This window comes from Hevea brasiliensis, chromosome 2 (genome assembly GCF_030052815.1).
Source record: "Hevea brasiliensis isolate MT/VB/25A 57/8 chromosome 2, ASM3005281v1, whole genome shotgun sequence".
Classification (NCBI taxonomy): Eukaryota; Viridiplantae; Streptophyta; class Magnoliopsida; order Malpighiales; family Euphorbiaceae; genus Hevea; species Hevea brasiliensis.
The window spans coordinates 67,695,991-67,707,349 of NC_079494.1; the positions used below are offsets into that span (position 1 = coordinate 67,695,991).

Here is an 11,359-nt window from a genome sequence, read left to right on the forward strand (position 1 = left end):
TTTTGATGACTTGAGAGAGAGCATAGCAAGACCAAGAATTGATGCAAATAGCTACAAGATGGATTTTGGAGTTCTTCAAATGATTCAAAATTCTCAATTCGGAGGACATCCTTCTGAAAATCCACACACACATCTGAAGAAGTTTGCTATGATTTGTGATATGCAAAAACAACCTGGAGTGTCTGATGATGCAGCAAGATTGAAGCTATTCCCATTCTCTTTGAAAGATAGAGCATTGGATTGGCTTGATTCTTTACCTCACAACTCCATCACAAATTGGGAGCAACTCACTGATGCATTTCTTGCACAATATTTTCCACCTGGAAAAACTCAAGAATTGAGGAATCAAATGACAGCTTTTAGACCAAGAGAAGATGAAACTCTCTATGAATCATGGATGAGATGGAAGGAATTAGAGAGACAATGCCCACATCATGCCATTCAAAAATGGATGATAAATCAGAATTTTTACACAAATGTCACTCCTGCAATTAGAGGGATTATTGATGCTCAAACAGGAGGAGAATTTATAATGAAGCATGAAGATGAAGCTTATGAGCTATTGGAGAAAATTGCAAAGAATACTCATCTTTGGAGTAGTCCAAGAGGACCAGCTCCAACTCAGAAGAGGCAAGCTGCTGGAATGTATGACCTTGATCCGTTCAACATGATTAATGCAAAGTTTGATGCACTTACAAATATCTTGGCTAAGAAAATGGAAGATTTGAGTATGTTGGTTAGTTCATCATCATCATCTGGAAGTTCACAACAAGTGGCTTATGTAGAGGGAACTACCAGCTGTGGAGTAGATTATGGAGAGCAAGCAGCATATGTTGGTAATTATGGAAACAAGCAAATGGGGAATCCTTACTCTCAAACTTATAATCCAACTTGGAGGAATCATCCCAACTTTTCATGGGGAAATCAGCAAAGTCAAGTTCCAAACCAGAATTTTCAACCACAACAGCAACAAGGAATTCCATATCAGCAAAATAGGCAACCATTGCCTAATTTTCAGCAGAAAAATATGAATCCTCCACCAAAACAGCAAGAACAAAGTTCCACCACAGAAGCTTTATTACAACAGATTATTGCTAACCAAACTAAGCATGATGAGGATATGAGAGAGATGAAAGCAAGGCTAGAACAGATGCAAACACATAACAGAATGTTGGAAAATCAGATTGCACAACAAGCATCTTCCTCAGGTACCAAGTCTTTTGGAAAACTTCCAAGCAAACCGGAAAACCCAAGAGAGCAATGTCATGCCATTACACTGAGAAGTGGTAAAATAGTGCATAATGAGAAGAGTGAAAAAAGTGAGAAGAGAGAAAATGAGGAAGATGTTGATGAAAATGAAAAACAAGAGAGTGAAAAGAAAGAGAGTGCAAGAAAAGAGAAGGAAGAGAAGTACATACCTCCAGAGCCCTACAAACCACAACTTCCCTTTCCACAAAGATTTCAAAAAGCCAAGCTTGATAAGCAATTTGGGAAGTTCTTAGAGGTTTTGAAGAAGCTATACATAAATGTGCCTTTTATTGATGCTCTTTCACAAATGCCCTCTTATGCAAAATTCTTAAAAGAAATTCTCTCAAACAAGAGGAGACTTGAAGACCATGAGACTATAGCCTTGACTGAAGAATGCAGTGCTATCCTCCAAAGGAAACTTCCTCCAAAGCTCAAGGATCCAGGGAGTTTTTCAATTCCATGTCACATTGGGGAATCATGTTCTACAAAAGCTTTATGTGATCTAGGGGCTAGTGTTAGCCTTATGCCCCTCTCCATTTATGAGAAGCTCAATATGGGAGATCTTAAGCCAACCCACATTTCTCTTCAGTTAGCTGACAGATCAATTAAGTATCCTGAAGGGATTTTGGAGAATGTGCCTCTGAACGTTGGGAAGTTCTATATACCTGTTGACTTTGTCATCTTGGACATGGAAGAGGATTCTAATATCCCAATCATTTTGGGGAGGCCTTTCCTAGCTACAGCTGGTGCTTTGATTGACGTGAAAGGTGAAAAGCTTACTCTCAGAGTCGGAGAGGATCATTTAGTCTTCAACATTGGCAATGATAAGAAGAAGCAACATGAAGATGTAGACTCTTGTTTGAGAATTGATATAGTTGATGAGTTAGTAAAAGAGCACTTTAGAAAGAGCTATCCAAAGGCTTCTCTTGGAAGTTGTCTTATCCATGAAGGGAGTATCAATGATGAAAATCCAAAAGAGGCTGCATTTGCACAACATTTAAAGGGTAATCCATATTGTCCTATGGCACCAATCTTTCAAGTTGAGCAGTGGAGAAAACTGAAGTAAAACAACCATCTCTTAAAGAAAAAGATGCACCAAAGGTTGTCAAGAAAGAAATGGTCGGATTTTTAGACAAAGCAACAAAGATCTTCTCATGTGATGGAAAGAAAATGAAGTATAGATTCATTGAAGCACCTATTAGAAACCGAGGCAACAAATTCCAATTCTAGCCACCATGAAAAAATGAAAAGAGTCTAGCTAAGGACTATAAATTAGCGCTCTTGGGAGGCATCCCAAGCTCTTTTATTTTCCTTTTTGTTGATTTACTTTTATTTTCATTGTTTTTGTTTTTATCTTAAATCTCCCCAAATTCCATTTTTGACATTGTTGAATCTTGTCCCTTGTAGATGTATTTCAATGGAGGAAGGTTGGTGAACTGCTGGGGAGTAACCCTTAACCTGAAATTATGTTCTTTAAATCTCCTACAAATTTATTGATTTTTATTGCATAACCTGTGCAGGGGCTGCTATCTGGTTTATGCAGAGGAAAAATGACATTTTGCAGCAAAGGAAGGGTCTGCAGCAGATGCCTTATGTTCTTGGTGAGGTTGGGTGTGGAACTTTTAAGTATTTGTGCTTATAATGTTAATATGGTGGTAAGTGAGTCATTTTTGCAGTTTTGAGCTTATTTGGGTTGTGGGATTTAAGGTAGAAATACTGCATTTTCTTGGCATGACTTGGGGAGTCATTTCATCATTTGTGGATAGGTGCAACTTTATGCAGATTTTATTGAGCTTTTATGTGCTAAAGGTTGATTTGCAGAATTTGAGTCAAAATGGCATGGTTCACAAAGGCCTTTTATGCAGGATCCATTTCTACAAGCTTATGTGATGCAATTTTGATGGACTTTGTATATATTGATGTGTTTTTGGTGAAAATTTCTCATGGTTATTGCTTCATGGAATTATATTTCTTCATTCTAGGGTATTTTTCACACTTGCAAATCATTTTCAATTGTTCCCTCAATCTTGTTGAATTGTGCATAAGCAACTGCATAGCTTATGCAATCTTGCATAACCACAATTCTTGCCATTTTCATCTCTGTTGCAAACTACATAAGGTAGTGCATAGCTTATGCAATTCTGCATAGCCACATTTTTGTCAAAATTCATATCTGCCGAAACTTGCATAAGCAGGGTGCATAACTTATGCACTTCTGCATGACTTCAAATCCTGCATTTTCTCTCTCTGCCGAAATCTGCATAAGGAGAGCACATAGCTTATGCACTTCCGCATGACCAAAAACTCTGAATTTCAAAACCTGCCGAGAGGTGCATAAGCAGAGTTCATAACTTATGCACTTCTGCATGACCGAACCCTTCAAAATTCAATACTTGCCGAGAGGTGCATAAGCAGAGTGCATAGCTTATGCACAACTGCATGATCACAAATTCTGAAAACCAAAACTTGCCAAGAGGTGCATAAGGACAGTGCATGACTTATGCACAACTGCATGACCACATTCTCTGAATTTAAAAATCTGCCGAGAGGTGCATAAGCAAGGTGCATAGCCTATGCACTTCTGTATGACCTCACATTCTGAACTCCAAAACTTGCTGAGAGGTGCATAAGCAATGTGCATAAGCTATGCACATTCACTTTCCCCTTATGCAGTTTTATAAGTCCAGTTTAAAACTTCTTTTCGGCAATATTTTTTTTCCCACCTCCACCTCCCGATATCCCTGCTCACTCCTTTTCCCCCCACGACCTTAATTCCGGCATACCCCTTCTTCTCCACTCGTATTTTAGCCGGATAAACCCTAATTTCTCCCTGCATTTTCATTTTCGCCCTCATCTCCTCCATCCTCATTATCGGAAATCAATGGAGTCGCCTCCCCATTCCCCTCCTACATCTCCTCTCCAGGTTTCGCCATTGTCAATGCGGCCTCCCAACCCCGATTCCCCTCTGCAAGAAACACCTCCACCACCTCCCACAACCACCTACAAGCGGAAAATTAGGTCGAAATCTATGCGACCCATTGCTTCTGTTCCTCCTCTATCAAAGCGTAAAGAACCACCCACCCCATTTTCAGAACCACCACCCAAAAATCCCAAAACTTCAGCCTCCACACAAGCCAAATCACCCTCTTCCAGCAAAAAGCAATCGTCAGCAGCCTCACTGGTATCAAAACTACCCTGGCCTCTTCCTGATGCAGTTCAAAAGGCAGCCTTTAAGAGACTTAAGGAAATGAGGGTGCAACCCACTAGGTATATTTCTGTAGATTCTCTACAGTCACTTGGTTTATTTGACAATGTGGTTGCCTATCTTGATGGTATGGGTTGGATGGAATTTGTGCACAAGCAAGAAATTGTTTATCCAGCTTTAGTTTTGGAATTTATTTCCTCATTCTCTGCCACCCTGAAATTGCATGATGTATATTTTAAGCCAACTATGAAATTTAGATGTTTGGGGCAAAATAGAGAGTTATCATTGGATCAATTTCATAGCATTCTTGGTTTTGCAATTGATGGGCTATTTAGAGTGCCATATACAGGGGTAGAGGTAGCAAACAGGGGTATTTGGAATGCTGCTCAATTTTAGAGAATTATCACAAACCAACCTCAGACTTTTCTCACGTGATTAAAACCTCTCAAATACTAGACCACACTTAGGTTTATTCATAGGTGATTGCTAGCACTATCTTGGGCGAGGGACTAGTTACAGTCTTTGGGGAAATCTGAATTATTCATGTTATGGTGTGCTTTTCACAAGGTCAAGGTTTCTCCTGGTTATTTCTTTTGTGAGCATGTGTTGCATATTGCCACTAAATCCATAGGTGACATTGTCTTGGGTGGGCTCATAACTGTCATAGCCAAGCATTTTGGTTTTAATCCTGAAGAGCATCCAATACTAGCACTTGTAGACACCTTATATTTTGATGCTGCACACCTATCCAAAACAGGATTCAACCTGCCACATTCTGACATTGCACAACCAGCAATGAAATCGAACCCATTGCACAACCGTAAGCCCAACTCGTCCCATCAGTCCCACAAAGACTCTCATCAACCTACCCCACCCCCTCAATCTGCACAGGACACCCCAGTAGCTTCTGCACAGCCCGCACCTCCTACAGCTGAGCCCTCCTCATCCACAACCCCTCCTGCATTCAACATGTAACACCCTCACTGTAGCAATTTCGTACATTCTACTGTTCTGATGACCGGTGTCGGTCTGGACAGCTAGAACGTCTAGAAAAATAATTAGACTAGAGTGAGGAGTCATAAATAACTCAAATATTAATAAGAAAAATTTAGGAAAAATTTAAGAAATAAAATACAACCAAGTTAAATGAGCCGGTGCCCTAGCGATGGGTAACCCAGTGGCAAGTTGAGGTTCTCGCAACTAGGAGCCCTAGACCCAGGAGAAAATTCATAAAATAATTTTTGAGACTCCAGAGAAGGGTCATTGAGGTTCTTATGGCATTAGAATGCCAAGGAAATGCTTAGAAAATTTTTCAATCGGTACAGACAATTTTGGCTCAATATGCCAAACGGAGGGCATTTTGGTCATTTTGTCTTCAGAGATGATTTTTTGCCGACTTGTCCAGTTAAGCAAATAATTATTATGACATAAAATATGAATAAATATTGCTACAAATTAAATTGAAATTGAGTAGAAAAGAAAAAAAAAGAAAATGAATTAAATAAGAAATTATGACATCATATGATGTCATTAAACACTCTCCACCCAATCACAAATTGACAAGCCTCTTAAAAGGGATAAAAACTAAATAAAAAAGAGACAAAATGAAAACCAATCTGCACTTGTCTTCCCCAATCACCCGTAACAAAGGAGAAAAAGGAGAGAGGAGAGGGTTTCCACCATAGTTCAAGCTTCCAAGCTTGGAAACCTTGCTTATCTTGCACCAAAAACCCTAGATCCCTTCAATAAAAATTACCCCCACACCTTGTAGAAGTGTTTGGCAGCCAAGAAAAACCAAGAAAGTGAAGGAATTGCTTGGGAAAATTCTGCTCAAAAAGGGTTAGTGCACTAAACAATTTCTTTTCTTTCTTTAATCTTGTAAGCATGCTAAATCTAGTAGAAATTGTGTGAAATTAAAAGAAAAACTTGAGTAAATGAAATCTTTAAATTTGGCAGCCATGAGAAAGTTTAAGGATTGTTGGTTTTTGATGAAATTAAGTGGCTTAATTATGTTATTGGTGAGTATAGATGATGGATAAAGTGATTTGGTATGAGTTTGGTGTGTGTATGCCATGAATTAGAAATTGGAGTTAGGGTTTGAGCATGAAATTGAGACTTTGATCATGTAATGATGAAAGTGAGTTTTAATTGTCAATTAGTGACCATTTGGTTATTGGTAAACAAGAAATGAAGTGTGTTTAGTGATGGGATTTAGGTTTAGTGTGGCTGCCCTAGATGACCTGCAGAATTAGACATGAGTCCAGCAGGTTTGGGCAGCCATAACTTGAATTGTAGAGGTTTAATTGGTGTTTGGCCAATTGGACATGAAACTAGACACATAATGGCACAACGTTGGTGAAGAAACCATGCCCAGAAAACCAAACCAAGTTGACCAAAAGTTTGCCCTAATCCGGGTGACCTGCAATCTGCCTGGGCAAAATGACCAAATGAATAGTATTTGGTCATTTAGCCATAACTCAATGTAGAAAGGTCCAATTGACCTGGAATTTTACCAGAAACAAGCTGAGATATAGACCAACAACTTTCATTAAGAAACCTAACCCAAATTAAGACCATAACCTAGTCAAATTGCCAACCAAACTTAGGTCACCAAATCTGGCAGAACCAAATTGCCCAGAAAATCTGGGTATAGGTCACTCCGACCAGTTATGGTAAAATGACCATAACTTGAGCTACAAAACACTAAATGGAGTGATTCAAAAAGGGAATTAAAGAAGACACAATAAGGAACAACTTTGATGAAGAAAGGTTAGCCCAGTTTCCACTCTAAAATTGTCCAATGGAACAGTAAACTTAGGTAGTAAAAACTGAAAATTTAGAAATGCATCTAGGGGACTTTAAATTGCAATTGGCAATTAATACTAGCAAATGTAAAACTCAAAATGTGGGATCTTGGTGTAATTAGAATTAATATATCCATTAAGTATAAAAAAAGTCAACATTTTGGTTGACTAGTAAGGTGAATAGTAATCAAAATGATTAGTAAATTAAGATGAAGACCTAGAACCAATTCTAAGCTTAAATGCTTAGAATTGTATGACAAATGTGGACTATGCATCCTAGTCAAAATTGTTAAAAAGAAATTAAAGCCATAAATTTGAAATCCATGAAATATTCATGGATTACTTGAAACATGAAAAATAAGTCACCTAATTGATGTGAATAGATAGTTAAGGCTTATATGCCCATCACAAATGAAATTCATAAAATATTAGTAACTCAACTTGAAATATAAAATTTGTAATTACATAAGTAGATTCTTGAATGTATAAATGAGAAAGGAAAATTGTTTTGAATGCAATGGTACATGTGAACGATTGTTTAGAATTGTGATCAATATGAATAACATAATGAATGAATAAATGAACCATATTAATGTATGAATGAGACATTAGTTCTCACTATTGTAGAAAGGAGAAGTATTTTGAGTACAATGGTGTAAAAGGATAATTGATATGAATTGTGATCACATAAATGATCAAATGAATGTATGAATTATAATTGAAATTTATCATGAAATAGTGAAGTCATAAAACACAATATATTAATATTTAATGATATTATGTGCCTTTGTATTGCCTAGACATGTGTGTCAGATTGGATAGATTGGCATGCCAATAGGGTATTGTTTTAGCAGTACTGTGAAAGGCTTTATGCCTATATTCATGGCTTTATGCCCGTATTCATGGCTTTTATGCCCGATTATGTGATATCATGGCTTTTTAGCCATACTGACTGCATAAATGGTTGACGTTCTGCGTTCCATGGTATGACAGCCCGAGGCATCGCGGTGTCCAGTGCCAACGACCCGTTATCCAGTTTAGTCCGCCTATCATAGGTTACTTGGGCAGTGAAATTTATTGAAATAAGTTAAGAATATTAGTGATTAAAAATATTAGAAATTAAATAAATGAGTAAGATGATCTAAAATAAATTAGAATAGTTATTTATTAGAAAGAATCGAAATGAACTGGACCGATATTAAAATTTACTTATTGTGAAATAATCGGAGACAACCTAGCAAGTATTGAGAAAATGCTAAAAGATTAGCAAAGATAATTATAACATAAATAAATATTTCAAATGTGGCTTACATAATAATATAAGCATAAATTTATTATCTTTAGATCATTTTTTTCTATGTACATTATTACTGTACATTGGCAAAATAAACATTTCCAAAGAAGACTAAATTAGGATAAAACATATTAAATTTTAGAAACCACATGTGAAGTATAAATAAATCTTAATTATTTGAATTATGTTTTATTTCTATCTTTATTTGTATATTATTTCCTTGTTATATTATTGCACCACTAAGCAGCAATGCTTAGCGCGATGGAATTGTTTCCTCGCGCAGGTACTGAAGTTAAAGCCCAACGAATACTAAACAGAGATTTTGGAGTTCTGATCTGCAGAGCATTCAAGGTTGTCACCTCCTCAGCAATGCATGTAGATAGGGCTTACATTAAGCATATCATGTATTTTGTGTATGTTATTTAATTCTTATATTGCCATGTAAATTAGCAAATTGTAATTAATATATATATCATGTAAATTAAGGATTTATTTAATTATTGCAAATGATGTAAATTAATACAAATTTGAGAATTTTGCTATAAGAATGGAGCATGAATGAATTTGTACAAATGAGTATAGATTTGAATTACATAATGATTTTTCAAATGATGATATGAGTATGGAAATGATTATGAAATTAAAATGTAATGGATGAGATTTGAAATATGAGAAAACTATGAGAATGATTGATGAGATAATTATGATTAGCATGGACAAGATTTTATTTTGAAAATATTATTGAATTTCAAACAGGTGAATATTGAAATATGTCAAACGATAAAAAAATAGGAGAAACTCCACTAGTTTCTCCGTCGAAAAATAATTGATGTTAAATTAAACGAATTTAAAATTATTAAAAAAAATAAAGTAAGATAAGTTAGGGTGCTTCGGCACCGATTGTAGCACGCCTTGCTCGGTTACACTGTAGTCGGGTGAGGGGTGTTACATTTATTGGTATCAGAGCACGGTTTAGGCGTTCCTAGGCATAGATAGATAGAATGAGATAGTGTGCATAACATGCATTGCATTCATATGAGTTGAGGTGACACTAATGCAGATCTGTTTTCTTGGTTATTTTAGGTTAGGGTATGGACTCAGAATCATTGAGGGCAGTAGAAGAAGAAGTAGTAAGCCATATTCCGACTGGGAGTGATATTGAAAATCGGGGAGATCCTCCTCCATCAATGCAAGAGGTGCCTGTACAACCCCAACAGGCCTTGTTTGAGCAGATGACTGGATTCTTTCGACAGATGACTGGGGTTATTCCACCACTGTCTCAGCAGAAATCACCTCTAGGAAAAATTAGGAAGTATGGAGCTGTAGATTTCAATGGTAGAAAGGAAAACGATTCTTTAGCGGCTGAGTATTGGTTAGAAAGGACTAAAAGAGTCCTGCAGCAGCTTCATTGCACACCAAAACAGAGTTTGGAGTGTGCAGTTTCATTGTTACAAGAAGCTGCATATCGATGGTGGGATGTCGTAACCAAGGTAGTGCCACCAGCCGACGTAACTTGGGAATTCTTTTTGATAGAGTTTAGAAAGAAATATATTAGCTGTGTTCATGAAGAGGAACAGAAGAGGAGTGGTGATCAGCAAAAGAGGAAATTTGGACAGTCTAGTAATAAGAGGCCAAGAGAACAATTAAGTCAGACATCTGATCAAAGTAGGAGATCTAGACCCAGGCCTATACATAGAAGAGATCAACCAGAAACACTAGTAGTGAGTGCACCAAGATTAGCAAGAAAATGTGGCCATTGTAACAAGTGGCATAAAGGTGAATGTAGGGGATTGACTGGAGCCTGTTATAGATGTGGGGCCATAGACCATCATCTAAAAGATTGTCCTAAGAGGAATTTACCACGGACCCAGACAGAGGTCGTGGAAGGACCAAGTACAACAGTAACACCACTTCCAAATGTCACCCAAGCCGGAGAGGAGTAAGAAGCCCCAGATGTGAATTTAAGGTAAAGTATTTCCTTTATGATATGCCTAAGTGTATAATGATATATTCGGAAAGACTAAATAGTAACATATATATAAAAGAAGTAGACAGAGGGAGCAATAGAAAGGTAAAAGAATTATCTTAGATACCTACACCCAGTAAATTTCGAGGATAAAATTTAAATTAGAGGGGAAGAATTGTAACACCCTCACTGTAGCAATTTCGTACATTCTACTGTTCTGATGACCGGTGTCGGTCTGGACAGCTGGAACGTCTAGAAAAATAATTAGACTAGAGTGAGGAGTCATAAATAACTCAAATATTAATAAGAAAAATTTAGGAAAAATTTTAGAAATAAAATACAACCAAGTTAAATGAGCCGGTGCCCTAGCGATGGGTAACCCAGTGGGAAGTTGTGGTTCTCGCAACTAGGAGACCTAGACCCGGGAGAAAATTCATAAAATAATTTTTGAGACTCCAGAGAAGGGTCATTGAGGTTCTTATGGCATTAGAATGCCAAGGAAATGCTTAGAAAAAATTTTCAATCGGTACAGACAATTTTGGCTCAATATGCCAAACGGAGGGCATTTTGGTCATTTCGTCTTCAGAGATGATTTTTGGCCGACTTGTCCAGTTAAGTAAATAATTGTTATGACATAAAATATGAATAAATATTGCTACAAATAAAATTAAAATTGAGTAGAATAGGAAAAAAAAGAAAATGAATTAAATAAGAAATTATGACATCATATGATGTCATTAAACACTCTCCACCCAATCACAAATTGACAAGCCTCTTAAAAGGGATAAAAACTAAATAAAAAAGAGACAAAATGAAAACCAATCTGCACTTGTCTTCCCCAA

General features: G+C 36.9%; 1 non-coding gene across 1 annotated transcript; it reads right to left on the reverse strand.

Moving 5' to 3' along the window:
• Positions 1–334: 334 nt before the first annotated feature.
• LOC131178027 (small nucleolar RNA R71) lies at positions 335–441 on the reverse strand. The gene has a single exon (XR_009147158.1). It is a non-coding gene; the product is annotated as a small nucleolar RNA R71 (small nucleolar RNA).
• Between the last annotated feature and the right edge of the window lie 10,918 nt (positions 442–11,359).